Source organism: Pinus tabuliformis, chromosome Q (genome assembly GCF_031772625.1).
Source record: "Pinus tabuliformis cultivar Carrire ecotype Pingquan chromosome Q, CPIR1, whole genome shotgun sequence".
Taxonomy (NCBI): domain Eukaryota; kingdom Viridiplantae; phylum Streptophyta; class Pinopsida; order Pinales; family Pinaceae; genus Pinus; species Pinus tabuliformis.
In genome coordinates, this window is record NC_142296.1 from 941,691,460 (window position 1) to 941,717,050 (window position 25,591).

Consider the following 25,591-nt stretch of genomic DNA (forward strand, 5'->3'; position numbering starts at 1 on the left):
GCCTTAGACAACTTTCTACTTGCAAACACGATAGGGTGATCCAACTCTCCCTCATCGGCCTGTGTCAGCACTGCTCCCAGCATAATACATGATGCATCCACATGCATGTGAAATTCCTTCTTCCAATCTAGGAAGACTAGGATTAGCGCGGTGACCATCTTTTCTTTTAACACATCCAGGCTCCGCTAACATTCTTCATTCCAACAGAATGTAGCATCCTTCTTCAACAGTTTTTCCGTCAGCATAGTAATCTGGGCATAACTCTTTATGAACTTTTGGTAATAACCAGTATGCCCCAGCGTTGCGTGCAGCTATTTAAAACTTCTTGGCACCTCCAAATTGATTATAACCGCGATCTTAGTTGGATCCACCATTAATCCTTGTCTGCATACTACATGACCTAGCAAGATTCTAAAAGGAACACGGAACAAACATTTCTTCAATTTTAGTGCGATCTAATACCTATAACATGTATCTAGCATCAAGCATAGACTAGATACATGGCATTTCACCAGCCCAAACACCATCCAATCATCAAAGTATACCTCCAAAAACTTGTGGATGAAGTCCTTGAATGTCACAATGACTATGCGTGAAAATATCGTCGGTGCATTCTTCAGTCCAAAAGGCATTACAGTATATTGAAAGCATCCCCATTCAATCGCAAAGGTCATCTTACTCTTGTCTTCCGGTGCGATCTTGATCTGATGGTACCCCAAGAACCCATCAGTGAATGAATATTCTTCCTGTCCTCCTACATTATCCAAAACTTCATCGTTGAAAAAAGTTGGAAAATGATCATGCATGCAAGTGTCATTAAGCTTCTTAAGATCTACGCAGATCCTTATTTCATCCTTCTGCTTCTTTTCCTGAACTACCATAGGACTGACCCAATCGGATTCCTCCACGGGTTCAATGATTCCTGTTGTCGACATTTTGTCCAATTCTAAGCAGACCCTTTCTTTGTACTTAGGATTGAGGCGATATGGCCTTTGTTTCATAGGCTTCATGTCTGGTTTCAACGTTATCTTCATTACTCCTAAATCACCTATTATCCCATTAAAGTCTGAGAACTTTGTAGGGAACAAAACCTGCTACTTACGGAGAAATTTAGCGACCTTATCCACCGTAGCATCATCTCAATAGTCCCCTATCTTCGCAAACTTTAGCTCCACCTCTGTCCCAATTTTCACTTGTCGAGTTTTCAGCAGCACAGTGATATCGAGATTCTCTATCTGTTGCCCCTCGACTTCTTTGTGACCTTCTGTCTCTGGGATATTAACGTTCCTCGGATATTCCTCTTCTTCTTGAGCAGTCACATTGTAGCACTCCAGTGCATGGCATAGTTGGGTGTCCAATATGGTTGAATCAAATCCAATAGATCCTATGGGATTCTGAAGATCGTTGCTTTGACCTCCTGCGGTGCTTCATCAATGCACTCGAATCCATCTTCAAAGCTGAATTTAATCAAGAATCCCTGTCTCAAAATATCCCATTCGTCCATGCCATGGTGGAGCTCTATCTCCAAGTACCAATTCATAGGTATTACATCTAAGGTGTGATAGAACAGATGCACCCACTCCGATTGCGGTTCTGCTCCATAAGCATCGGTCCATTTGGCTAAGTGATTGCACATATCACTCCTTCCATCGTATTTCTCTGTTAATCGTACCTTTGGGCAACCAAACCGTACCCTCATCAACCTTCTATATTTGTGCCATCCATCGAAGTTTCCTTTATGCTCCCACTATCTTGCAGGCATAGCGCGCAACGCCAAGTCCAAGGCTTGGAAATGATGCTTTTCTGGCACTTCACTATCAAATGCATCCAAAAATTTATCAACGTTAGTTAAACTTTCATAATAAGGCAAACTTCTTACTTTTGACAATACCATTAGGGGATTTTTGAGGTCTAAAATGGGCCTCCTAAGGAAATTATAAAATAATAATGGAAATAAAAAAAATAATATAAGATTACATCGTCAAATTTTAGAGGAAAAAAAGAAAAAAACTATTTTTTCAACTCGTATTTTCAACTTATCTCCATATGGGTTTACTCAAATTTTGAGTGGAAACACTTATTGGATGCAGAATTTGATTCCTCGTCCAAGGAGTACCCATGTTGCATACTTTCGATGGACCCTGCTACACGAAAAATGAGAAATACATGAAAAAATGTGATTACATGGGTACTCCTTGGATGAGGAATTAAATTTTGCATCCAATGAATATTCCCACTTGAAATTTGAGTAAAAACTTACGGAGAAAAGTTGAAAATATGAGTTGGAAAAAGTAGTTTTGTTATTTTATTATTTATTAATCTTTGTACTTTTTTACTCCAAAAATGGTGAATCATCCCCCATGGTTGACATCATCATCTTGAATCCTATTGGTTATTATAAAGTTTATTTTGCTTGTACCTTTTTCTTAGGAGGTCCATTTTAGACCTAAAAAATCCCCTAATGCACAACACAACGATTTGGTCATCATGTTACAGTGTGGCGTAGACACTTCATGCAATCGATTTTGCCAGTGTTCCAATTCCTCATCTGAATCTGATCTGCAGGAGCTTTCACGGTCCCATGCAATACATCCATCTACTGTCAAATTCACCCAATCTTGATCTCGTGCCATTATCTTATAAATTTGGTCCAAATCACTGTCACTTTCATCATCGCAAACCAGTTCAGTATAGCGCGGTCCTTCCACAGGGTCCAGTAGTACTACTACATGGAGCGATTTTCTTTCAAATGACATCATCTGCTTCTTCAAATTGATCACCCCATTCATGTCGATAGCCCAGTCGATCTCAAGAAGCGCAGGGTAGGGATTGCTGCCATCGACAATCTCTATTACTTAGAAATCCGCCAATGTGCTCATGCCTTCAATATCGACTGTCACTCCCTGTAATCTTCCCATGGGGATAATCTTTTGCTGATTTTCCATCCTAAATTGAATAGGAGACCACTACAGCACATGTCTCCCCATTCTCTCCCATGTCTGTTTTGGAGAAACATTTGCATTTGACCCAAGATCCAAAATAACTTGGTCCATTTCATACTCTCCTATTTGCGAGGTGAGCCTCATCTCACGCCATGCTCTTGCCTTATGCTTACCAATTTTCCTGACCACGCGTAGTCTCTCAGGAGCATTACCAGCATGTTTATTGATTAACTCATGTAATCCCTTCACAACCTTGCTATCGCATAGCAGCTTCATAAAATTCTCCAAAAAGGTATTAAGCATGGATGGGTCCATTTATTCAAACTGCTTATCCTGACTTCTTGAGGTAGAATCTTCAACGAAGCTTTTCTTTGCTTCCATGAACGTTTCCTTTGCGTGCTCCAAATCAAAGCCAACCTCTTTTTCTAGAGCTTTGCGGACCCATTCACCTTCTTCAGGCCGCTTTCCCTTATCTTCACCAGTCATCATTCCACTTGGCAGCACAATATTCACATTAGGGTCCTCTTCGCGAGGTTCAGCCCTCATCATCTACAGGTTCTGTGTCAGCTGCGTCCCCTTTTTGCACATCTTAGCTATTAATATAGGGCGGGCTTCTGTCGCGTGGTCAAACTGGGTACAGTATCGGCACGACAGGTGCATCGGGTCCGTGCATTCTCATGCATAGTGTCCTGGACCTCCATAATTGTAGCAAATAACTTTCCCCCGACCTCTCGCAGGTCCTCCTCCGCCTCGGCCTCATCCATGCCCCTGATATCCTCCTCGCACTCCCCCAGCACCTTGATCTGAAGGCTGATTTTTTGTCTCCATTCAATATCCAGGCTTTCTCTCCATGATTAACTTGTAACTACGACAATTACGCTCATAATGACCTACTGATTAGCAGAAGTTGTGATGAGCCCCATAAATGGGTAATTATAGGCTCATTCTACCTCTTATTTCGACTTAATCCACCATTCTCATTATCTTTTTGCATGTTTTTGAATATATTTATGCTAATAGAGTGAATTGGGTTAGTCACTTTTCCATGTAGTCTAATGTGTGTTTTATGCATATTTTTTGGACAATTTTGGACAGAGTCAAGGAATTTATGAGCAAATGGTAGCCAAAACTCAAGGAAAATAGGGAAGAGGACTTGTAGGGGGGGTATCTCCTTCATTAATGACCCCTTTCCTTGAATCCTCTATCAGCAACTCAGAGCACAAAGATCCACATTGATGATTCCAAGGGCAGCCGAACAAGTAAAGTAAGACTGTTGTTTATCTTCAGTTCTAGGAATTCAATTTCCTTGATTTTAGGAGGACTATTGGAGGTCTCAATTTGTATAAATAAGGGGGCTTAAAGCCTCAGTAGGTTAGCCAATTATTAGTAGATTTCTCACTTTTATGTAGCACATTGTTCAGTTTATTTTCGAGTTCCTTTTTTAGAACAATTTATGTAATGTAACTGCTATTTTTGATAATGGAGATGAAATAGTTTCTGAGCCAACAATAATATCTTTTAGAGGGCTGAATATCTTGGGTTAGGGCCCAACCCAAGCTACCCAGCACCTCCTACTGTGTACTTATATGTTTTTTCTTCAATTCATGAGTTAATTTCTGTTGCATAGGTTCATTTTACTTTGTTAGATTAGGTTGCTTTTCATGGTTAGTATAGTTGTTTTTGTTTCAGTTGCTCAAATAGGTTACTACAGTGACAGAATAAGATTCAAAAAGGCCAATAGTAGGCCCTGATCTCCTTTCTCCCTTCCTTGGGCTATGATCTGAGGTCAAGGCACTACTGCTGCCACCAAAAACACAATTTTTGCTCTTCCATGCAACTGCTAGTGTGATAACTTGATTTGGAAAAGTCAATATTAGTTCAGATTCAATTGCTTAAGATCATTTCATGTTCTTTTATAATATTTATATTGCATGCTTTTCTGTTCATAAGGTATTGTTCAACATTTTCTGTTTTTAGGTCAGAAATTAGGTCAAGCTAGACAAAGCTCTATTTTCATGGTATAGTCAGTTCTTTCCTTGGTCAGTTTTGATAAGTAAATGTGCAGATCTCTTATATGACATATCAACCTTCCATACATCCATAGAACAGATAGCACCAGCTCACTTCTCATATATTTCCCAATTCATTTGCAACATTTCACCAATCTGCCCTAATTTCTGCGTTTTTTCCATAAAGCCGCTTTCTTGACATTTGAACAAATCCAACCATCATGTTCGTCCCTGATCTTCCTTGACAAGTTATAGACACCTCAACACCTTCATCTAGCCTTCAGTTCCCCTTTCCCATCATTTTTCCACCTTCAAAACTCCAAAAATAGCTTTCGGCCTCCTCCTGTAGATCCTCCTGTAGATCCCCTGCAGCCTCCTGTAGAACTTCCTGTGAGTGATTTTTCGAAGTCCAATCGCTATGGAAGTCTTCAGAAGGGTACTAGGGGCTTCTTAGGACCTCTCCACACCTTCCTCACCCTCTGCAAAAGCCAACTCCATCTTCCTTTGCCACCAAACCTCTGCACAGTCACAACCAGATAAATCACAAGCATAATAATTTCACATAAAAACACTCAAAAGTACAAAAAGATGATTTCTTCTCATTTATTTTCAGAAGTAGCCTAAATAAATGAAATTTACCTTTTCATTAGTCAATTGCCCTCATTTCATTAGTTTCCATCTCTTTTCTTGCAAAAGTAGGGTTAGTGGGTAAACTAGGGTTTGCTAGGGTTTGCGTTTCATTTCAGTTTTCATTCTCTTTCTGCAAATAGAATAGCCTCTGTAGAGTTAGCTTTCTTTCATCACAGTTAAAAGATTCTTCTAAGAACTCATAGAAGTTGGCTAAAGCTCCTAGCAAACTTGCACCAGCTGACCAAGTGACAGCCTGCAATAAGAGCTAGTACTTGTGCATACAACATCGTCGCTTCCAAGTTTGTTACGAACTACCGGGTTGACAAAAGTAAAGAAGGGAGCCCCAGGAGTTGTAGCATCATTGCTGCAATACTAGAGCCTACCATCTTTTTTGGCACTGTTGCTAGGGAAGCGTCAGAGTATTTTGTGATTACTGCTTTCTTCTGTTTTCTACTACAACATTCTACTAAGTAGTTTATTTCAGCAAAAGTAGAGTAGTTGTTTCATTTCAACTCTGTAATTTCATTTCAGCAAGCGTAGATTAGGCTTTTCCTGCTTTCATATCAATTCTGCAATTTAATTTTAGCAAGCATAGATTAGGCATTTCCTACTTTCATTTCAATTCTGCAATTTCATTTCAGCAAGCATAGATTAGGCATTCCTGCTTTGATTTCAATTCTGCAATTCCCATTCCAGCAAAGTAGATTAGTCATCTCCTGCTTCCATTCCAATTCTGCAATTTCCATTTCAGCAAGATTCATTTCAGTTAGTTGCAATTTGTTGTTCAATCCATTTCACTTTTGCAAGTACAAGCAGAAGAAAACAAAAATCACCCAAAAAGAGATTTCCTTTCATGCCTCGTAGGAACAGAGACAATTCAGGAAAATTCCTACCCAACACCCCCACTACATCACTAAGTCACCCTTCTCTCTTCTTTGGTGGCAGTGATCTAGAAGAACCTATAGGTGAACCTCCAAAGATGTACGAAGATCCTATAATAGAAGAAGAGCAAGAAACCATTCCTCTTGAGACCATGGCTAAAAACAGAAACATTAGAGGAAATGGGGAAAGAATAGAGGGTACCTTTCCCATCCGAGAGACCAATGGGGACACTAAAATGAAGAACATAATTCTTTCAACCTTACCTCACTTCCATGGATTGACTACCGAAGATCTTGATACCTTCTTGTTTGAATTTGATGTTCTCTGTCGAACCTATGACTATGCAAAATATGAGTAGAAGTTGAAACAATTTCCTTCTACCCTCAAGGATATAGCATTGTACTGGTTCATGTGGTTACCTGGAAACAACATCACAACTTGGGCTCAGATGCAACAAGCCTTTAACAACAAATATCGGGACTACTATAGATCAAAGGATACCAAAGAGGAAATTTTTCGAATGATCATGGGAAGTGATGAATCTTTAGAAGACTATGAAGAGAGGTCTCAGCTCAGTTATAAAAGGGCCAAGTGCACACTTGACCCCGAATCTCTGAAGTTGGTCCTGCTCAGAGGAGTCCCTGAAGACCTTCTATATACCCTCCATTTGCTGACTGGGGGAGACATCTACCAACTACCTTATGGTGACATAAATACTGTGTTTAGAAACCATTTTAGGTCAGCCAGAAAGAGAGGTAGGGGAAGTCAACCTTTAGCCAGTACATCCTCATCCAGTTCATCTCTTAGAAGTGAATTTGAGAATTGGCTGGAAGATTTCAAGAGCGAGATGAGGCAGACACTTGCCATACAAATGGATACCTTGCATATCAAAAGGAAACAAGAGGAAGCCGAGAAGGCTTTTGCCATCTTTTGTCTTAGGTGCACTAGAAGGCATCCTAGGAACGAATGTCCATTGAACTCTATAGAAGTGTGTTCAGTCTGTGAAAAAGACTATTCTATGAATGAGTTCCCTTCCTTGCCCGGACTTAAAGCCGCATATCAGGGGGCCGAAGGAGCCACTGAACCACTCTATTTCATGAACCAAAGGAGGCCACATGGTCCCAGACCTTATCAGTAGGGAATGCAAGGGACACCCCAGACCTATTACAACCCCAATAAAGCCACTTCCATGCCTTCTTGGGGTCCCCCTACTCATCCTTCCTAGTCCACACCCCCTCCTTGGTCATATCCATCTCCATACCATGCTCAACTAGTCGCTCATTCGTTTCACTCTTATGCTTAGCCAAAACCTCAGTGGAATGCACCTCATCAGGGGTGGAGGCCCCAATACAACTCTCCTCCCGCTCTTTTGCCTCCACCACTTGCTCAACCACAACCATTGCCTCCTGCTCCACCAAGGCAACCCAAAATACCTGCTCAACCAAACCCGAACCCCAATAACAAACATTCCCAACAGCTATATAGTGGAGAAACATCATGCCCAACCTATGCTGTGGAAATTCAGGATATTAACCTATGATCTTGGAATGTTCTCCCAGATAACCAACCCCCCCAAGGAGGATGAGGAAGAAAAACAAGAAAATGAACCAAAAGCCATTCCACCCTTTCCTGAGAGACTAACTGGAACCACACAACCGACAATTGAAATAGTTATGTTTAAAGATACCACTTCTCCAAGCCATAAAGGATGTGCCTATATACAACAAGATGATCAAGGAGAAGTGCTTCAGACACCCAGGTAGATGCAAGAGAGATGCTCCAACTATCAATGTCATAAGACAACTATCCGACCTGATGTTGGGGGAGCTAATCTGTCCGAAATATCTGGATCCTGGGAGTCTTATAGTCGATGTCCACATCAATGGCACCGTAATCCCCCATACCCTGATTGATCTAGGGGCTGTCATTAATGTGATGACCAAGGACACTATGCTCAAGCTCAACCTTCAGGGCTCCATGAGAAAGACCACAACAGTACTGTAGTTAGCAGACCGCTCCACCGTGACCGCTAAGGCGATTTTTGAAGATGTAATGATCTCCATCGATTCTTGGGAGTACCCTGTTGATTTCCTAGTTCTCCAACTGAAGGCAAAGCTCACTCGGTATCCTCTCATCCTGGGAAGACCTTGGTTGGCTACTGCAGATTCCTACATCAGTTGTCGAGCTGGGAACATGACAATCAAGAATGGGCATATGTCCAAGCAGCTAGTCCTATATCCTCTTGCCCAACCTTTGTTAGAATATGATTTACCTCTCTAGTTGGAGGAGGAAGATGAGGATGAAGTCTATTCTACACCATTGTGTATAGTAAAAACTACCATGGGGGGCCCACAAACCGAGGATGATCTTATTTAAAACTTGATTCAGAATCCACCCCCCAGTGTGTTGCCATTAGAAGAGTTGGTGGAAGAAACCCAAGCCAGTCCCTTAGTTGATTTCTGTGTGGCTGATCTGACCTCTCTCCGAGTTAAGAATGTGGAATTTGGCCCAGAAAGAACCTTGAAGATCAACTCATCCCTATCCACCTCTCAAGAGAAAGAACTGTGCAGCTTATTAAAAAACCACTTGGACGCTTTTGCTTGGAGCTATAAGGAGATGAAGGGAGTGCACCCTACAGTCTACACTCATCACATTTACATTAAAGAAGATTGTAAACCAGTCAGGCAGCCTCAAAGGAGGATGAATCCAGCCCTTAAAGACACTATCAAAGAAGAACTGCAAAAGTTGCTGGATGCAGGATTCATCTACCCTATTTCTGACAACGAATGGGTCTCTCCTTTGGTGCTAGTGCCAAAGAAAAATGGGAAGTGGAGAATCTATGTCGATTATTGAGAACTAAACAAGGCCACCAAGAAGGACCATTTTCCTTTGCCTTTCATAGACCAAGTGTTAGATGGCTTGGTGGGGAAAAAGTTCTTCTCCTTCCTAGAAGGATTTAGCGGGTACAACTAGATCCAAATCAGCCTGGATGACCAAGATAAGACCACTTTCACTTTTCCTTGGGGTACCTTTGCCTACCAGGTCCTTCCCTTTGGGTTGTGCAATGCTCCCACCACTTTCCAAAGAGAAATACTAAGTATATTTGCTGAACTGGTTCATGATTCAGTGGAAATATATATGGATGAATTTACCCCTTATGGTTCTAACTTCCAGGAAGCTTTGACTAACCTGGGAAAAGTTTTAGCTAAGTGCATTGAAATGAACCTGTCCCTCAGTCCTGAAAAATGAGAATTCTTGATGACTGAAAGGACCGTGCTAGGTCATACAATTTCTCAGCAAGGATTACAAGTGGATCCCAAAAAAATTTCCATCATCCAAAGGGTCCCACCTCCTCAAAAGTAAGAGATGTTTGGAGTTTTTTAGGCTTAGTAGGGTATTATAGAAAATTCATTAAGGATTTCAGTAAGCTAGCCTCTCCATTTTTTGGTCTTTTGGGGAAAGATGTTGAGTTCATATGGAATGACAACTGTCAAGAGGCTTTGAATACCTTGAAAAGTAAACTAGTGACTGCCCCAATTTTGAGAGGTCCAAACTGGGCCCTACCCTTTCACATTCATATAGATGCCTCGAATAGAACGATAGGAGAAAGCTTAGGGAAAATTGATGAGAAGCTGCCTTATGCCATATATTTTGTAAGTAAAAACTTGTCCAAGGTGGAATTAAACTACACTGTAACCAAAAAAGAGCTCCTAGCTATAGTCCATTCCCTAAATAAGTTGAGACACTACATCATCGGCTATCAAACATTTGTACACACTGATCATGCTGCAATTAGGTATTTAATGAAAAAACCAGATGTAAATTCTAATATTATTATATGGTTACTTTTATTGCAGCAATTTGATTTAACCATTGTTGATAAGCCGGGTAAGGAAAATGTTGTTGCTAATTTTCTGTCTAGACAAGATCTGCCTGCAGGTAAAGAAGGAATGGTGGATGTTCAAATGCCAGATGAACACCTTTTTGCTATCTTAGTACTATCTCCATGGTTTTCTGATATAGCAAATTACTCGGTTTCAACACAGTTCCCACCACACCTGTCCTCAAAAGAGAAGAGCAAGATCGTGAGGAAAAGTGCCCCATTCACCTGGATTGGGGGCAACCTTGTTAAACTTGGCTCAGATCAAATTTTGAGGCGATGTGTCAGGGAGGAGGAAGTTTTTGGCATTCTCCTAACCTGTCATGATGGGCCCTATGGGGGCCACTTTGCAGCAAAGAGGACTGCCTTCAAAATTCTGTAAGCAGGTTACTATTGGCCCACTCTTCACCAAGATGTTAAGAGATATATAAGCGAATGTGACTGATGTCAAAGGATGGGGAAACCTACTCCAAGGGATGAGATGCCCCTGCAACCTCAAGTGACTTTTGATCCATTTGAGAAGTGGGGCATGGAATTTGTGGGTCCTATAAACCCTCCTTCAAAATAGAAATCGTACATCATTGTGTGCACTGATTATCTGACAAAATGGGCAGAAACAAAGGCGATCAAGGCAGCAACAGAAGAAAAAGTAGCTGAGTTTTTTAGGGAGAATATATTCTACAAGTTTTGATATCCAAGAGAATTAGTCATAGATCAAGGGAGTCAGTTTAGATCCAATCTGATTGAAGACCTACTCACGCACCACAACATTAAGCACAAAACTTTCACCCCTTAGCATCTACAAGCAAACTAACAGGTGCAAGTCACTAACAGAGCTTTGGAAGGAATTTTGACCAAGGTAGTGAGCAGCAGTAGAAAATATTGGGCAGATCGATTGGTTGAGGCCACCTGGGCCTATAACACCACCTGGAAAACCACCACAGGGTTCACACCCTATGAGCTGGTCTATGGGAAGAAGGCCTTGATGTCAATAGAATTTGAATATAACACACTAAGGATGGTAGCTCAGCTGGACCTAGATCTCATCCATGCACAAAAGGAAAGGTTACTTCAGCTAAATGGATTGGATGAACAGAGATTGCAGGCCCTTCTCCACTCAGAGGTAGTCCAACTTCAAAGGAAAATATGGCATGACAGACACCTCAAAGAAAAATAATTCCAGGAAGGAGATTGGGCGCTACTGTATGATTCAATATATAAAGATTTCAAGGGCAAACTGAGGACAAGATTTCTAGGACCATACACAGTAGAAAAATGAAATGACAATGGTTTAGTCCTGATCTAGACCATCGATGAAGAATCCATCCCCATGCTCGTCAATGGGCATAGGTTGAAGATCTACAGGAAGCCCCTCTCCAAGCAGGAATTTATTGAAAATCTGAGTAAAACAATGTTGGTAGTGGAGTAGGTCTCTGCCTCCACTCCACCCACACCCTAAACAAAAAAAAAAAAAAAAAAACAGAAAAAGAGAATAAAAGATCCCTGGGTGAAAACCTCCTGGAGGCGCCCCAACTATCTCAAAAAAAAAGGAGAGAAAAAATGAAAAGAAAAAAGAAAAAAACAGAAAAAAAACTAACTTCTTTTGAATGCATTGCAGATTGCAGGAGGGTCAGAAGAAAAAAGGACATGGCCAGGCTGAATACACCCTTGATAGCTCATTTCTCCATTGCCATTTTCTTTTCCCAGGCCCTGGTCTCTCTTGTTCTGGAAATTTTGCATCCTACAGGAAGCTCGAAGCTCTATGCATTCTACAAGAGGCTCCTGTAGAAACCACAGAGAGCTCGAAATCATGTTTAGAAAAGAATTAGAGGGCTAGAAATTTGTCCAAAATACCTGTGGACCTCCTTTCCACCATTCATCCTCCTAACTCTCCATTCCATCCCTACACCACTGCATTTCCACTTGCTTCTTTCTTCCCTCCACAAGAAAACACAGAAATCCTATTTCTTTTGTTTTTTTCTTCAAAAAAATGAAGAATAAACAGCAACATTCTTAACTTGTTTCGTACCTAGTGCATACCAGCCGCTTTTCCTTTTTCTTCAAAACCTTCCTCAACTATATTTTCAGTCCCTACTCAAACCTCAGCCAGAAAATTTAGAGGGAGAAGAAGTTACAGGAAACCCTACAGGATTCCTATAACAGCTGATCCCTTTAAAAAACAAGCTCCAGAGGCAGGGTCAGTGTAGCCACAGGTGTATAAAATGTGCAAGGAGCCATTCTTGATCAAAGATCACCAGCATGAGGTAGCCAAGCCACCAGTTCAGAAGCCACGAGCGCCAATAACAACAACAATCCAAGAACAAAGTGCCAAAGTCTGAACATGCAAAGCACGATAGCGACTAATAGGTAAGTGGCTAAACCTGTTCCTCTGTTGCATGAATATGATTTAGAAACTGCATGAACCATTGAGATGGTCATGATTAAATGAAATTGGTGGCCAGCTAACTGGCCACCCTCATCCAGTTCGAACAAGCCTTGTCCAATTCAAATAGCGTTTAGTGGGTGCAATCGGCACGCATGGTCAGTCAACTCCGGAAGAAAAAATCAAAACAGGTAGTGGTGGCAGTGTATAACAAGAATGATGGAAGTGATTACAGGTAGGTGGCATGAAGTATCATAATGGCACTAAAGTAGGGACCAACAGTCCGGATGGGGATAACGTACTCTTCCTGCCACTTCACCTCGTCACTGCAGAACACACCATAAGCTTAAGTACGTTGCAGTCGGAGCCTCCACCACTGTTGTTTTCATTTGCATCGACAATTTCTTGGCTACAAAAACTTACCTACCACCTTCAGAACCTCGAAACAGTCACTCTCTGCTAGTTTCGAAACCCTTCCACTTATCGGGCTCTACAGGAGCATTATCGCACTCTACAGGAGCGGAAACACAGTCTACAGGAGCCTTTCTACAGGAAGGCCAGTGAGCAGCTTTGCAGAGGGAAAATTCAGGATTTTGTGCCAAATTCAAGCTCGAAAGAAGGTAGGCTTGGACAACCCACTCTGCATGTTAATTATCTACAAAAGGTGGTGGATTTGAAATGAAGTACTAAGTTGAAAAAGAAAGGGAAAGTGAGAACAGAAGTCCACCTATTTTTTTCTAAAATATATATAGTCTCTCCATTTTACTCTCTGCACTAAAAATCTGTCTCTTTCTCCTCCGTGGTATTCTCCTATATGAAGAAGTGATGCAACCATAGGAAATTAAGCCTGTAAAACAATGAATTTTCATTGGGTGGTCTGCTTACTATGTGAAAGAAAAACATTGTCTTTCTCTCTGTGTTTTTTTTTAAAAGAAAAAGATATTGATTTCCTCAAACAACCTGAAAAGTAAATTAAGGTTGAGAACAGAGTTGAAGGGCAGGAAAATTACAATTTGTTTTTGTTAAAAAGAAGAAACATGAGCAACTCTCTCTGGTTCTAGAAAAAATCCTTAGTTGTTCCTCTGTTTTCAGGTTTGAAAATTTGTAGCCTTCCTCCTCACCTGAGAATTTCCAGCAGTCACTAAACATCGTGACAGGGGCTTTATGAGAAAGGAGCCTCTAAATTCCACCAAATTGCATGAACACCCAAAATTGGTAGCCCTCTTTACCAGGGCAAATTGGATGCCTTTCTTTGAGAAATTTCATGGGTATGATGAGGAAGTTACAGAGGAATTTTTATTATCTTTAAGACCCCATTCAAAAACCCATGCTACAGTCAGTTTCAGGGGTCTAACCATAGAACTTACACCAGAATTCATTAGCAGAATTACAAGTCTTCCACTTGGGCTCCCCTAGAGCAAAGAAGAAAAACCACTAGGATAGGTTGCTAAAAAGACCTTTTTCCAGCCTAATGAACATCCAATGGAGGATAAGAATGGGATCAAAAGGACAAGTATACCTTATCCATGGGGTGAGGTCAACTACTAGATCATGAAATATATCTCCTGTGAAGGAAGATACAATATAGTCTATGGTTATCATTTCATATTGTTACATGAACTAAGATATGGAATGGACCTACCTGCATCTAGAAAACTCAGTCTTCCATATTTTCTCCTCCAATCCTTGATAGAGTGTAGCACCAAATTGAATGCAGGGGTTCCAGACCAACTGGCTCACCATGGGCTCATTAAATTGTTGGTGGAGGATGCCCTCCACACATACACAATCCCTATAACCTAGGAAATTTTCAGGAACATGACTAAAGAAGATGACATAAAAACTTTCACTGATGACCTTAGTCCATCTGGCAGTGAAGAGGAGGAGCAGAACGAGGAACTTGAGAAGGGAATCCATGAAGAAGCACAGAATATTCAATTAGAATATGAAAAAGAAGAAAAATAAAGAGGAGAGGGGAAACATGACACAACCACAGTTGAACCTAAAGCAGAGAAGAAAACAGCATCAAAAGAAGAAAAAGGGAAAACCACAGCAGAGAAAAGGAAGAGGACAAGGACTGAAAATAAGAAGCCCAAGACAGCTCAGAAAAATACTACCATAGGAAAGGCAGAAACTCAGCAAGTAGAGGAGAAAACAACACCAAAGATAGTAGAAACAAAATCAGAGACATCATACATAGGCAAAACAAAATAGGAAGAAGAAGAAAAACAGCAAGAAGAAGTGTCTCCTGAGACACTAGCAAGAGAAACAGAAGCTATTCTTGCTGCACTTAGTACTCCAGCCAAGCAAAAAGGGAAAAGAAAAAGGTAGCCATCTATGTACTTCAAAGCTCGAAAGAGCTCCAGAATCAAGATGGGAAAGCCTCAGCCACCTTCAAAGGAACCCATCATCATTAAGGATGCATCTACTGTAACAAAGGAGGAATCTCCCTCCAAAATCTCCATCACTTACGAGAGAGGGAGTCCTAAGACCTCTACCTAGAAAGAAAGGATCAAGTTAATGGACTCTAAAGAAGTCCTACAAGAGGCGCAGACCTCTCTACAGGAGACATTGGTGAAGCTCAAAGAAACTGAAAAACTTGAAAAGAAGGCAGAAGAAAAAACCCAGGAGGAAGATAAGGAAAAAGAAATACCAAAGCCTGGACCTTAGCCTAACTTAGGCTCCTACTAAAACCTTCTAGAAGGTGGGAAGATCATCCCACAAAAGTTTGCAGTGCCTCTTTTCTTCAAGCTGGAAAAGAAAATATTCTTGACCCATACATGGATGTAGATTGCAAAATCAAAAGGGGTAGAAGACATTGGGCACATGGAGAATAGGTTGAGAGAGAGGGGCAAATACTTAAGCATGGTCAGGCATACAGAAAGCATTATAGGAGCTCAACTGGAGGAAGAAAATGAAATGTTGTAAAATCAGCTACAAGAAAGGGAACCTCAAGGAGGAAATGAGCTGTCAATCTTAAAAGGACAGCAACAGAAAGAGGAACCCCTGGTAGACAGTGAGGCAACAAATAGACAACAACAAGAAGAGGAACCCGAGACAGACAGTGAGACTTTGATGAAACAGCAATAGGAAAAAGAATCCCAGGCAGAAAATGAAGTATTGATTTTGAAAAGGCAGCTACAAGAAAAGGAAGCCCAGTTAGCCTACAGAGCCAGCAGGGCAATGGAGGCATTACAGTGCAGGCAGCTAGCCAAATCATATGCATTGTACCTCAAATATCAGTGGCTCCAATTTCAGATCAAAACACTGGCCCAGAGGGGCACAATAACTTTTAAGGATTATGGCCAATTTATGCATTTGTGTGATCACAGTTCAGCTGAGGATAAAGCAAAGCTAACAGAATTTTACTTGCACAACATGGCACTTACTGACATGAATTTATGGGATCCAAATGCTGCATTGGGAGATTTGTAGCTAATGGCTATGGCTTCTTGGATGAGCCATGAAGAGAAGAGGGCAGTGGAAATCCAGAAAATGATGACAAGAGAGCTGAGTGAGCCCCTGATGATTAGAGTAGAACCAGGAGAACCCTCGGCTCTCATTTATGCCCACCAACACCTTGCAGCCAATCCTCAAGTTGTCCCTGACTATGTTGACAAGTAAGCCCAAGCTATTGCTCATTTCGAGGATATGGAGAGATTGTTTGGTGATGACCGCATTCATGCCTGCATGAGAAGGTGGAATACATTGCCACATAGCCTAAGGATCAGGGAGTATCACTCCCCAAACAGGATGAGGGAAGCCATGAGGAGAGTGCCCCTGTATAAGCACTCAATGCAAAGCTTGAAGGCAAACAGGGGCCTTAAATTCAGTCCTCCACTGCTGCTAGGACTACTGGAAGGAGTAAAGGAGGAAGAACAGAAACAATGGGAAGAAGTGGATAGGAAAGCAAGTTTCCATGATAAAGAGGAAGACATCACATCAGAGGCTTGGGATGTCAGGGAATCTGTCAGAGCCATTAAGGATGAAGAGTTAGATTAGTTGCTCAAAGGATGAGCAACCCATTCAGCAGGGGGGTGATGATGAGCCCCAGAAATGGGTAATTATATGGGCTCATTCTGCCTCTTATTTCGACTTAATCCACCATTCTCATTAGTTTGTTGCATTTTTTTTAATATATTTATGCTAATAGAGTGAATTGGGTTAGTCACTTTTCCATGTAGTCTAATGTGTGTTTTATGCAGATTTTTTGGACAATTTTGGACAGAGTCAAGGAATTTATGAGAAAATGGCAGCCAAAACTCGAGGAAAATAGGGAAGAGGATTTGTAGGGGGGGTGTCTCCTTCATCAATGACCCCTTTCCTCGAATACTCCATCAGAAACTCGAAGCACAAAGGTCCAAATTGATGATTCCAAGGGGCAGTCGAGCAAGTAAAGTAGGACTGTTGTTTATCTTCAGTTCTAGGAAGCCGAGTTCCTTGATTTTAGGAGGAATGTTGGAGGTCTCCATTTGTATAAATAAGGGGGCTTAGAGCCTCAGTAGGTTAGCCAATTATTAATATATTTTCGCACTTTTGTGCAGCACATTGTTCAGCTTATTTTCGAGTTCCTTTTTTAGAAAAGTTTATGTAATGTAACTGTTATTTTTGATAATGGAGATGAAACAGTTTTTGAGCCAGCACTAATCTCTTTCGGAGGGCTGAAGCTCTTGTTTTAGGGCCCAACCCAAGCTGCCCAGCACCTCCTATTGTGTACTTATATGTTTTTGTTTCAATTCATGAGTTAATTTCTGTTGCATAGGTTCATTTTACTTTGTTAGATTAGGTTGATTTTGATGGTTAGTATAGTTGTTTTTGTTTCAGTTGCTCAAATAGGTTACTACAGTGATAGAATAAGATTCAAAAAGGCCAACAACAGGCCCTGATCTCCTTTCTCCCTTCCTGGGACTATGATCTGAGGTCAAGGCACTACTGCTGCCACCAAAAACACAGTTTTTGCTCTTCCATGCAACTGCTAGTGTGATAACTTGCTTTGTAAAAGTCAATATTAGTTCAGATTCAATTACTTAAGATAATTTCCTATTCTTTTACCATATTTCTCTCGCATTTTTTTCTGTTAATAAGGTATTGTTCAACATTTTCTATTTTTAGGTCAGAAATTAGGTCAAGCTAGACAAAGTTTTGTTTTCATGGTATAGTTAGTTCTTTCTTGGTCAGTTTTGATAAGTAAATGTGCAGATCTCTTGAAGGACATCTCAGCCTTCCATACATCCATAGAACAGATAGCACCAGCTCAATTCTCATAGATTTCCCAACTCATTCGCAACATTTTTCCAATCTGCCCTAATTTCTACGTTTTTTCCATAAAGTTGCTTTCTTTACATTTGAACAAATCTAACCATCACGTTCGTCCCTGATCTTCCTTGACAAGTTATAGACACCTAAACACCTTCATCTAGCCTTCAGTTCCCCTTTCCCATCATTTTTCCACCTTCGAAACTCCAAAAATAGCTTTCGGCCTTCTCCTGTAGATCCTCCTGTAGATCCCCTGCAACCTCCTGTAGAACTTCCTGTGAGTGATTTTTCGAAGTTCGATCGCTATGGAAGTATTTAGAAGGGTACTAGGGGATCCTTAGGACCTCTCCACACCTTTCTCACCCTCTGTAAAAGCCAAATCCATCTCCCTTTTCCACCAAACCTCTGCACAGTCACAACCAGATAAATCACAAGCATAATAATTTCACATAAAAACACTCAAAAGTAGAAAAAGATGATTTCTTCTCATTTCTTTTCAGAAGTAGCCTGAATAAATGAAATTTACCTTTTCAGTAGTCAATGGCCCTCATTTCATTAGTTTCCATCTCTTTTCTTGCAAAAGTAGGGTTAGTGCGTTTGCTAGGGTTTGCATTTCATTTCAGTTTTCATTCTCTTTCTGCAAATAGAATAGTCTCTGTAGAGTTAGATTTCTTTCATCATAGTTAAAATCTTCTTCTGAGAACTCATAGAAGTTGGCTAAAGTTCCTATCGAACTTGCGCCAACTGGCCAAGTGACAGCCTGCAAGAAGAGCTAGTACTTGTGCATACAGCACCATCGCTTCCAAGTTTGTTACGAACTATCGGGTTGATAAAAGTAAAGAAGGAAGCCCCAGGAGTTGCAGCATCATTGCTACAATACTGGAGCCCACCAAGTTGTAGAGGAGTCGTTGCGGTGTCTGTACAAATTTTTGCAACAAGTGGCAATTATTAGTTGTATGTTTTCTAGCTACCTAATAGATAACACACCATAGCGCAGGCCCTGCACTTGGCCCTGCTTGAGCTTCTGGCCTCAGAGGCATCAGACCTCCTCCTGCAACATAATTCACAAAGACAGGGAAATTATCTTTATCATTCCTTTGACTCTTACATTTCAAACACAAAACCTCTTCATGTACCTCTGGTCGAGCCGCTCTATCCTTCTTCAGACTTTGGAATTCTAGGCAAAGGTTCTGCAACTCCACGTGAATCTGTTGAACTCCCAAAGTAGCATCTTGAATTGGTGTCTCATGCAGCCTCATCGCAATTTCCAGGGCCTCCACCTGAGCCCCAATCTTTTGTTGTGATAAAGCAACCCTCAAATGAGGCAAGAGTGAAGCCACAAACTATTCGCAGTGCTTTTCATCCGTAAGATTCATGTTATCTTCGTGGATCTTACACTTCAATCTCTGATCTAGCTCCCAGGGTGTCTCACTAGGCTTCATCGTGATCTCCTTGAATCCAGAAATTGATTGCGCTTCAAACTTGGGCCTACTAAATTCCTTATTCAGTGAAGTCTGAATGTCTGCAAACACATCCATCGAGTTATCAATGCAGTACTTAATGTACCATGTTAGCGCATGTTCTTGTAAAGAAGTAACCAACATAGCTTTCTTCATCTGATCATCTATAATGCCCTGGGCTTCCCACACAGCCTTCGCAACGAACCAAAACTGGTTCGGGTCTTCATTCCCCAAGCCCTTGAAAATGGGAAATTTTATTGAATTCACCATATTGAATGGTGGTGGAGGTGGTGGCGGTGTGGGCGAAGGTGTATGCGGTGGAGGTGAAGATGGAGGTGGTGTGGGTGGATGTGGTATTCGTGGGAACCCTCACCTTATTAACTAGACAACACTCTGTGGGGAATCCTATGCTGCTTCTTTGTCGTCACTCAGAGGAGGCTCAATCAGCGGGATATATTTAGGTCTTGTTCCCTTTCTATCCCTGAACAACTTTCCACTTCGTGTAGCTCTGAACATCAAGGTAATTGCATAACTCGATTTTCACATAAGAGAATTTTAATCCAAGTATTCAAAAACCTTAAATACTTAGTAGTCCTTTGAAGAAGCATCACTCTTCTTTGTTGTAGCTAACTGAGGTATCGACTGCAAACTTTGTCACAAATCCTCCTATGATACGATCAAGCCAGTGATTAACAGCGCGCGTGATCTTATGTTCAGAGGTTTCCAATCTCCTCACTAACTCCAGTGTCCAAACTACTGGACCATCAAGCCTCCACCTTCCTTGGCCATCTTCCAATTTAGCGATCCACTCGTATAATTCGACCAAGAAGGGACAAAAGAAAATTTCATGTATCTCTGTGTACAGATAGCTGTCCAACCACTGTTCTTTCATCAATCACAGGTTTCTTTTCTCTTTAGGCGTGAATTCGTGGATCTTTCTATCCAACCAATCCTCAATTTCTTTCTTAGTTGGATTCCAGTGATGCGACATTACACATCTCTTTATGCAGATCCTGGTCCCGGCAACAAAACCATTTGTTTTCTTAGTTAGCCAAACAAATCCCTACACTACTGGCCCTTTCGGCATCAATCTACGAAGCGCGAACTGAAGTTTCACCCGAAGAAGTATGGGGGGATGTTGGAACCAAGTTTCCGCACCTAGAGATGGTTATGATGTCGTTTATACCCTAACTCTACCTTCACGCAGATCGATAAGCATTTTAGGGCTTATCGATATACTTCCCTTAATCACGCTTAGACTTTCACAAAGGTCAACAGCCATCTTCTGCGGACCCTAACCAGGTGAACCAATCACTTACACACCTCTGTAATCACTCCTAAGTCTGGTATTACCCAGATCGGCTTAAGTGTCTGATATCTTTAGCATGCATTAATATATTCTTCGCGTAAACATATATTATTACTTGCGTTCGTATAACAATGTAAACCATGAAGAATCGCACATCAATACAACATTAAATTATAAGCCCAATATTCATCATAACATAAACACATTCATTCATAATAGAAGTAAATAGATCAAACACAAATATTTCCAAAATAGTCTCTTTATTGATACTTTAGATTTTCTTACAGACTCAAAACTACCTTGTGCACTCATATGCAGGGGTTCACGCACTCAGCTATGGACTCTATTCTAGGCCTCTGCACACGCAACTACAGAGCCTCTCTTCTACTCTAAGACTCTTTGCTCGTCACTTCTATTGATCCATTACATTCATTCTTCGCTAAACCTACTGCCTTAGACTCTTCTAAGACTTCCCTTTTTATACAAATCCACGGTCTAAAGACCATGGGTAGGTCTATATAGCCAACACAACTTACATAAAAGAAGGGTAAAACCCTTTTATGACACTTTACATCTACATGCTTCGCAACAACAACTTGCAGAGACTTTACAGTTTACATACAAAACTTGGGATTTTAGCCCCAAAACTTGGGCTTTTGCCCCAAAATTGACCTTAGGGGACCCTATCCAAACACACATGAGAGGATTAATTATTTTTCCAACCCTCTAATACATATGATTTTTTCATTTAAAGACTCAAAGAGGGAATACACATTTGCCTTAGAATCTCAAGACACATAACCCATCGGCGACTCAATATGACCTAGTAAACCAAGTGATTTGTAATAAAATAATTTAGGTAATTAGCTTAAATTATTCCCAAACCACTTTTACATTAGAATCGACTAACACACTAGGACTTACCTAATAATCCGACATTAAATTTCACCCTAGCTCGAGGGGTTTTAAGATTGAGGGAAAAACTCTTCTGATTAGTTGTGTCGAAAAGCACAGGTAATAAGTGAGGTTAAAAAACCTCCTAGGATGGAATTCGTCATCATATTATAGGCTTACCTAGGTTGTTACATAGATTCAGGGTTTTACTAATATCGTTTACAATATATAACTTGCAAAATGGGATGACCATGACACATATACTGCTGATATGTGATCCGATCATTGTTGAAAACGTTGGTACTTCCGCTTTCCTAGAACTTTGATAGTTTCATTGCAACATCGAGCTCCATATGGGGACACGTTGCTTCCAATAAGTAATGTGAGAATCCTGGAATCATGCACCCAAGGAAACAAAAGTCCATCAAATAGATATCCATTCAACATCGAAATCATCATGCATATATATAAAATATTGTTGGAATAGGAAATCTACTCTAACAATCTGGAATATAAAAGACATAATATAAATGCATGAAATAAACTATCTAACAACATGAAATGAAAAGGGAATAGGGTTAGAGATACTATACAAAATGATTCCCTATGGCATCAGATGTCATCAACATGGTGTATATTGAGCATCTACCAACTTTCCGACAGTCTGTGGGTTGCTTCTCGGATGTGCCATGCTTAATGCTAGGACTTCATCTTATCTGAATATCGAGCTGCTCCTGAGCATCAAGTGCATCAAACTTTTTCCTTCTTGTCTTTCTCCTTTTATGCTTGCTCTCAGTAGGATGCGATGTCGATGTTGACACAACCGACATGCACCTTTCTATCTAACTCGGATAACGTTGATCTAGAAAATTTGGAATGCCACTGATTTTTGTGACCTTATCTTCCTTATTTTAGTGACCCTGTTCTGTCAAAGCCACTGGATCAATGTTGCAATCATCGATATGATTTCCTTCAAAATCCTTCCTGCCTGGATCATCCTCATTTAAACATGTCTCAATGGGATCAATCACTTCTTCATAATAAGATGAAGGTTGTTTGGGTGGGCTAGGAGGTTCATGTACTGTATCCTTCAATCTTGGATAGAGTTGTGATTTTTCCAACATTTGTTGCTTACTTTGAAGAGATACCTATTCAATTCTTATGACATTTATTTCATCAACATGTACCTATTCCACAATTTTCATTTGTTGTACGTGATCAACCTCCATGGTCTTAATCAAGCGCTGAAACCTATCCTCAATGGATTTCATTCGATTGGAATGCTTATCCTTAATAGCACTGATTTCCTTGGCATGATTTTCCTCCATGGTGATTAAATGGTCTTGCATGGTGGTCATATGATTAGAATGATTAGTTTCCATGATTTTTAGCTCCTCAATATGATTTTCTTCTCTAGTTAATAACCTATTCTGAAGAGATATTTAATTAGCTTCCATGTCCTTTATCATTCTATTATGATATTCTCGAATAGAATTCATTTCTTTCTTAATATTTTCTTTTATGGAACGTAACTCCTCAACATGTTCCTTTTCTATGGTATCCACCATGTTTTGAAAGTTGATCCTTTGATTATATTGAGCAACTTCCATTTCTTGTATCCTGTTTCCCATGGAAGTCATTTCTCTGGTGTGGTTTGTTATTAGTTTTGTTTGACTAGACTGCATGTCTTTAATCATTTGAGTCAATTCCTTAATAAGATTCTTATCATTTCCTTTTCATTATGAAAATGATTAATCTGGTTATTGGTCCCTGCCTCTGTACTATCGAAAATTCTTCTTGCGATGTCACAGGTGGATTCATCATCACAGTGATTACAATATCTACAATATGGCACATTCTCTTGATCACTAACATGGTGTAATCGATTCTCTTGCATTTTTTTTTTATTAGATTTTGCATATCAGAAAATTGTTTATCCCACTTAACTTGTATTCTTTTAAAGATCTCTATTAATTCTTTCACCTTGTTTTCCTCTTCTGGTGGATCATGAGGATAACCTTCAGTGTTAGTACAATGAAAAAGGATGGACAAGCCATCCATGATGATTTTCTAATGGATGTCAAAGAGAGGGATCCTTGTTCAAGAAAATCACAAGATCCACAAGAAGCGAGCTTCTAGAATAAATTCTTGCAAAAAATGAAAGAAGTGGAGTCACCACTTGAACATGAAGCTGTCTCCAAAATCCAGAAGGAAAAAGTTGAAAAGTCAGTTAGGGAAAAGCAGGTGAATATCAAGGAAGGATTCATGTTTGAGAAAAATGATTGCTTACTAGAATGTAATTTATTTAACCGAGCTCTGAGAACAGGGTTAAGCAAGCTACCAGGGTTCTTTCTAATGTAAGCCTTTGTGAATGGATGAAACATTGGAGTCACCACTCAAATAGGAAACTGACCCAAATGTCCAGGTTCTAAAGTGAAAATAGAGGAGTGAACAAGGTGATAAGGAGATTAGTGAATTCGGTGTCAAGAAGATGAAAATGGATCAGAGGATTACAAAGATTAATGAGAATGTCGTCAAAAACAATGTCCAATAAATTGGTCCTTGACAACGACACCAAAAAAAGTTGTGTCGCTTTGACGGGACAAGGGATGAAGAAAAATGGAAAGATTGAAAGATTAAGATATTGTCGTAAACCCCTGGAACGAAAAAAATCTATCCCCGAAAACGTTGCCAAAAAATGTTGTCGCACAGATTGTACAAGCACCGTGACAAAGCTCAAGACAACGCTCAGGATGGGGGTTGTAACTCTGATCCCCACCCACTCCATTCTAGTTGTCTCCCAACAGAAGGCTATGTGGGGTAGTTCCTATGGAATGAGGTGAAGGAAAGCAAGTTGATAAATCAACTTACCTGGGAGACATGGATGAGTGGCCTAGCCACTTGGTTGGAATTAAGTAAGATTACGATTAAATTAGATTTTCTATTATGAGACCAGTGCCTTAATGGAGTCACAAATTCTTGTTTCTTATGAATTGAAACCCAATGAATGGATGGACACCTGATGTTGGAATTGTTAACTAACCTATATTATGTGTGAATTTCAACAATATACCAAGATACTCAATATGTCAAATGCCAACAGTAGTCAATCAAGATGTTGATCACATATTTACGACAGTGTATCTCAACAATAAATATTCATAAAATTCAGACTTGATCAATGTTATAACAATAGTAAGAAAATGTTAAACCAACAATGCTTATGCTTGCCCAAGATCAGAAAAATATGCCAACTTAGAAAATATGTATGCTAGCTTTCTCAAGATATATCTTTCAGTAAAATTTCAAATCTGAATTATAATTTGCAGCAGTAATTTAATCCACAAATCAACATATAGTGATGTCATCACCAATGCCCAAAAATGCCTAAAACTAACAAAATTTTCCAAACTTGAGAGAAATCAATTTTTAGGATTTTTTTTAGGGCTTGACTAAGAAAATTTCAGATATGATATACTTATTTCAGCAGTGAAACAATGATAGATAAACAAGATACACTAAAACTTGAAAATTTCCAATTTGAGGGCTTTAGGAGAATTTGATTCAACAATTTTCAGAACTGATAAGTTTATGACAACAATATATTAATGAAAGATCAACAAACTGAAAACACTATAGATAATCCCCACAATGTCTAAAAAAAGTAAGTTTGCCAAAAAAAATGAAAATTCATATTTTTAGACTTTAATTAGGATGTGATTAAGAAATGTTCAGATCTGATTTTTTATAGTTATGCAGAAATTTCCAACAAGCTAAAATGTCAGATCTAGGTCAAATTAGAGATGCCCAAGTGGCAAAAAATTGTGAAAATGAAGATTTTGAAATTTTAAACATTTTTGACCATATAGAATTTGATTTTAGAGCGTAATTATTTGTGATTTAACTATTGTAATGAAACTGAAGCAAAATGAAGGTTCAAAGTTCA